Below are 6,000 nucleotides of genomic sequence, written 5' to 3' on the forward strand. Positions count from 1 at the left end.
CTAAGTTTATTAATGGAGACCAAGGCAGTTTCACATTTATAAGGGAAGTAAGTAAATAAATCAACAGACCATTAAAGTCCTAGTTCAGTATGAACCGACTCCACTCACTCGGTGTTTGGGGCTATTTTCAAGGAAACTTCAGCCTACAGTCGGCCAGTCAGTCACCTTGGAGGAACATTCATCATTCTTCAACCTGTTGGCAGTTTAATGCAATTCAGGCAAAGTCTGCTTATCCCAGTCTCTGTTCTTGTTCCTGTCTGGCCCAGAACAATGTCATGCGTGAAACCAGCGTGCAAATCTTCCATTGTGGATGGAGAAAGAAAAAAACAGAGGCAGGCATGCCTTTCATTTATTTTTTCTAAAATTAGTCTAAATGATCAATCAAGGTTATGCATAATGCGTGGAAGCAATCAGTAATATAAAGCTTTGTAGCGCACAGAAGGGCAAGAAAGGTGAAATGCAGAGCATGTTTTGCTAAGAGGACATGTCTTGAATCAAGGCACTAATTTTTCGGCCTTGTTTTCCAAGGCTCAGGAGAATTTTACGCCAACCTAGGTCAACATAATACGGAGATATTCCATTTACAGCCATTTGCTCTGAAGTTTTGCCCAGGTATAGTTAAGAAAAAAATTCTCTCTTGGTTGCCCGTTTTCCCCACAGAACTCAAAGAACACATTAATCTTCCTGTTTTTTAGGAATTCAGTAAGAGCCTGTTTTCCACGTTGATTCCATTTTTCTTGAAAAGAAGATTAATTTTCTGATTTGTGGCAAACCAGGCAGAAGTTCATCTGGTGTTGTCCCAGAATGTGGAACGATATCTTTAAACAGAGTGGCTAGGTGTCGCCACAGATCTCCTCCACCGACCGCAGGTTCCTTCTGCAATGTGGTAGCAGTGGGGTAAAAAATCCAGTGTTGCAACAACAACAGTGTTGCAACAATAAACAGAAATGATGTCGCCTCCTGTTACCTACCCAGAAGTGATGTCATGATGTTGTGGCAATGCTCTGGGCAGTGGTTCCCAACCTGATTACCATTACACTTTTGTCTCTTGATTCCCAGCCATTTCCATTGTTCAGGACCACACCATGCAAAGTGATTCAGGAAGCTGAGGTTTTTTTCTTAGAAAATGTATCAGTCGAAGGTCGAGAAACAACATAGAAGCACAAATAATTTGGTGCATACAGTAAGCTTTTATTCCACCTGGTCCGGCAAGGCTGCCACTATCAAAGGTAATAGCAATTAAAATAGTAAAATAACGAGTATCAACGAAACATCAATGAAATCATAAAGCAGTAACCCAAAAGCAGAAATATCCGCCATCAGTAAAATAACCCAATCAGCCATCAGTAAAAAACACACAATAAAAATTGATTGCAGTCTCTTTCAAGCCCACAACTAAGCAAATAAAACTTAATAATAAAAAGATAAAACTGAAATAATCATAGCCGATTGAATATTTAAAATGGGGTTTGCAAACCCAAGGAAGCCTTCCTATACAGAATAATGCCCTTTCAGTCCACTTTCAATACGCATTTGGATTATGTGCGGAATAGCAAAATCACTTTCAAACAATTGTGAAGTGGTTGATCTTCACGATATTCTGGAGTTGGCAACATGTTCAAAGTGCTTGGACGGGTAATGAAAAGAAAAAAAGAATTGTGAGGTGTATATATCCATCACCGAAATATGACTTACTGTATATACTGGTATAGGACTGCTTTTGAACCACAAATCATCTGTAAAGTCTAGAGTGCGTCTTATACGCGGGTACTCTTATGGTAGTATCCCAAACTCTATATTTTAACTGGAAAAGTGGGGGGGGTAGATCTCTTATACACCCGAATGCATTAGCATCGCGGTATATCTCACGGTAACAGTGAGAAACTGTCAATTGCCTTGGAAAACTGTTGTTGTTAACCTGGTATTTACACTTGTGACATCCCAAAATCCGTGGAAATGGCTGGGAGGAGTCAAGTCAAAGTAATTGATAGAAGTCCCCAGGTCCAGAGTGAAGGATGCAGTTAAAGTAAAAGTTCATTGTGTGATGGGAGTAATTACTTTAATTACTCATAACATGTCAGTTTTATGGAAATGGGTTCTTGGGCTGTTTATTAGCTGGACTTCTAAGTAAGAGGACAAACAGAGTTGCTGTGTCCTCTATAAACCAATTAATGCCCTCTGCTTGATTTCAGAGAGTTTGTTTGAAATCAAATAAAAGAGAAATGAAGAGAACAAATGCATTTCTCAGTTCATTGCAAGAGAGGCTGCCTGTAGCCTTTGGGACAGAGAAACCGTAGTCAGGCAGGGAGACAAACCACTTCCGAATTGAGCTTGCTCTTTTCTGCACACTATCAGGCTGTTGCTTCTACCATTAAGGTCAAAATTCATCAATCGGCACATGTACCCCACATTTTTAATGAGCTGTAGCTAAAAGGCACCTGATGCATCCCCCATGCTGAGGCTTCGCAGGTATGAACTGATCATGTGATATCAATTGTGGTGTCTCCTACCCTCAAGATGCCCAGGTTGTCTATTTACATCCCAACAACCGTAGGTGCAGGTTAAAGAAGACCTCCGAAGAGTGAGCATGATGGCAAAGTAAGGACTTGAACCAGCGTCACCTATACAACACTCTGATCATTATGCCGCATGGCATGGATGGAATGGATGGAATGTTTCTTCAGTAGCGTGTATGCTGCCTTCTGTTACATACTGCCATTTGTGCAGTGCCACATCATTGATCAAAAGCAGTGATACCACCCCATCATCAGATGCTCTAACAATTTGCGAGAACTACTTGGTTTTATGTGTTAGTAGAAGGCTTTCCTGGCCGAGGTGCCCTTTCTGGGGTGCTGTGGTTTCCAGGCCATCACGACCCGATGTTCTAGCAACATTTTATTCTCTCCTGGCGTTTAAGCCTGCATCTGTGGCTGTGGCATCTTCGACATCTGATGGTAGGAATGGAAACAAATTAAGGTATATATACTGGCGGGAGGTCAAAGGTGAGCCATCTGAATAGAGTAGCCTGGCATGTGAGTCTGAGAATCATAGCATGGGATGGCAATGTAGAAGATAGCAAAGATAGGTGAATAGATCTGAATAAATTATCTGGTCTTTGTTTCTTGGTTTACCATGAGATCTTAGCACAAGTGTCTCATGGCATGGTGACATCACTTCCAGGTGTTTGATTAGCGAGGAATGATGTGGCGTTATCTCCCTTCCACCTTTTCTGTTTTGCCTTTGCTGCTTATTTAGTTGAATAATGGCTGGCACCAGAGGCAAAAGGTCAGGACAGTGCCACGTAAAGCAGACCACCTGGCCATCCTAGGATCTGGCTACTTTGCCTCCCAGATTCAGATGTGTTAGGGATAGCACATGGATTCAGGGTCTGCAACCTGTGGCTCTCAGATGTTAATGGACTACAATTCCCATCTGAAAAGCCCTGGCATGAGGGAATTGGCCAAAATGCTAACAGAGGGGTGATGGGGAGTTCATCAGTCCATGAACTCTAAGGGAAACCACAGGTTGCAGACCTCTGACATGGTTGGTTGAGATGCATTCCTAGCTTAATAGGACATTACAAAATATGGGCAGTGATTGTATCTGTGGTTAATTGAAATGCATTCCTGCTTCAATGTAAGCAATTGCTGCAAGATATATGTATTCAACCTGCTATATGTTATCACTGTGGTAATGGGACATTCTCGCCTTGATTTCTCCTTTATGGCTTCACACAATTTGTAGATAACTAGGCTTACCCTGACGCAGCCCTGCTGCTATTGCTCTGTGGGGTAGGAGGCCAGAGCTTTGTATCTCTATCTGTGCAGCTGACCTACAAGGCACCTGGAAACCAGTAGCGTTCCTCCGCGTTCTTTGGGAAAATGGGAGGTAGGATTATTTTTGAATAGATAGGTTTGCCAGAACTGGCTTTTTACGACTGGGTGCTTCGTTGCCTTCCAATAAACTCTGTTGATCAACAATCCACGGTTTGATAATTGATTCAAGGTTCGAGACCTAACAACATGCGCGTGTGTATTTTATGTGCCATCAAGTCCTTTCTGATTTGTGGCAGTCCTACGAATGAATAACCTCCAAAATGTCCTCCCGTTAGCGGCCTTGCTCAAGTCTTGCAAACTGAAGGCTATGTTCAACCAATCCATCTTAATATTTGATTCTCTTTCCTTCCAACATCTCATTTTCCCAACGTTATTGTCTTTTCCCGTGAGACTTGTGTTCTCCTGATGTGACCAAAGTACGATAGCCTCAGTGAGTCATTTTAGGGTTGGTTTGATGTGGCACCCACTTATCTGTCTTTTCCCCCACTCCATGGCATCCAAAAACCATCCAGCACTATATGATTGGGTATACTCCGTTATAGCGTCTGTGATTTGTGTCTACCGCCTCTTTTATTCTAGGCACTTTCAGGCAGGTTGATTGAGCTAGGGCAGCTGCGAAAGGCGACCGGTTTCCACACCAATCCCTCAAACTTGCTTTCCGATGTGAGTGTCCCTTCCTTCTCAAAATTATTTCATCCTCTGGCCGCTTTATCTTCCTAAGCTGCACAGCATCTTGAACAAAAGTTTCCCCACAGGCACTGACAATACTTGGGAAGCCCTGACCTCTCAGATTAACTGGCAGTTAATTTAGAAGCTGACAATGAGCCGTGAATTGAGCCTTTCAGCAGCGCTCTGCTTTCCATTCGTCAACAGCAAAAGTTCATTCTGCCAGGTTACCTCTTTTGTTCGACCCACCACCTCCTTGCAGTATGTTGCTGATGAAGAAGGTTGGATCATCAACTAATATCATAACGTCAGCAGATTTCCCCCTGCCTTCTCGTTTGCTGACAGTCCCATATAATTAAAATTACATCAATTTTCCAGCTTGCAGGCCTCTCTAAAAGTGGATGCTTTCTTCGGTGATCAGGGGTCTTCCTTCACTGTTTTATTTTCCAGGCAGTTTCTTCCCGTTAATCCTCTGCTAGTGGGACAGGATATATTTTTTCCTCTATAGACTGTTGGTACTCTACTGTCAATAGATATCAATAGATATCTGTGATGGACTGCTGACTAAGGGTTCATTTTATTTATTTATTTATTTATTTATTTATTTATTTATTTATTTATTTATTTATTTATTTATTTATTTATTCAACTTATATACCGCCCAACTTTAAAGTGCAGTTCTGCCAGAGCAAAAGGAAATTAAGGAGTTAACTCGGAGCTCCATCTGATTGGCTAATGGAACTGCAGCATTCCCAAAAGGCCAGAGGGTGGGTGTTCAACAGGGTAGAAGGAGGCTGCAGAACAGGCCTTCCTGTGTGGGAACTACATTTCCCAGGAGACCCTGGGAAATGTAGTTCCCACCAGAACAGGGGCGTAATGCCCATTGGGCAAGGTGGGCAGCTGCCCAGGGCACCACCTTGTGGGGGGCATCAAAATGCAGGATTCGTTTTTGGGTATTTATTTATTTATTTATTTATTTATTTATTTATTTATTTATTTATTTATTTATTTATTTATTTATTTGTCTCTTTTATGGGCTTCTAGACGCCCCATCGGTTTTTAGTGGTTTTCCATTTTTGGCCTGCAGGGGTGCAGTTTTAAACTGGCGGCACAAGATTTCAGCGTATCATCAGGAGACTGTCCTTATTACTACCCAAGTTTGAGGTTTGGTTCAAAGTTATGGACTCCCCAAAGTGCCCCTATCCCCATTGTTTCCAATGGGAGCTAATAGGAGATGGGGGCTACAGTTTGAGGGTCCATAACTTTGCTGACAAATGCACCAAACAGGGGGGGTATCATTAGGGCAGTCTCTGATATAGACTAATTTTGAGACTGTGCCTTCAATGTGCCCCTACTGCAGGCATATCTAGTGCAAAAAAAAATTGGTCTGGTGGTGGGTGGCAGCCACGTGGGGAGAGGGCATCCAACTCGGGTTTTGCCAGAGACTGGTTACGCCTCATGCAGCCCCTGCAGAACAGGAAGGCCTGTTCTGCAGCCT

Source organism: Sphaerodactylus townsendi, linkage group LG17 (assembly GCF_021028975.2).
Source record: "Sphaerodactylus townsendi isolate TG3544 linkage group LG17, MPM_Stown_v2.3, whole genome shotgun sequence".
Classification (NCBI taxonomy): domain Eukaryota; kingdom Metazoa; phylum Chordata; class Lepidosauria; order Squamata; family Sphaerodactylidae; genus Sphaerodactylus; species Sphaerodactylus townsendi.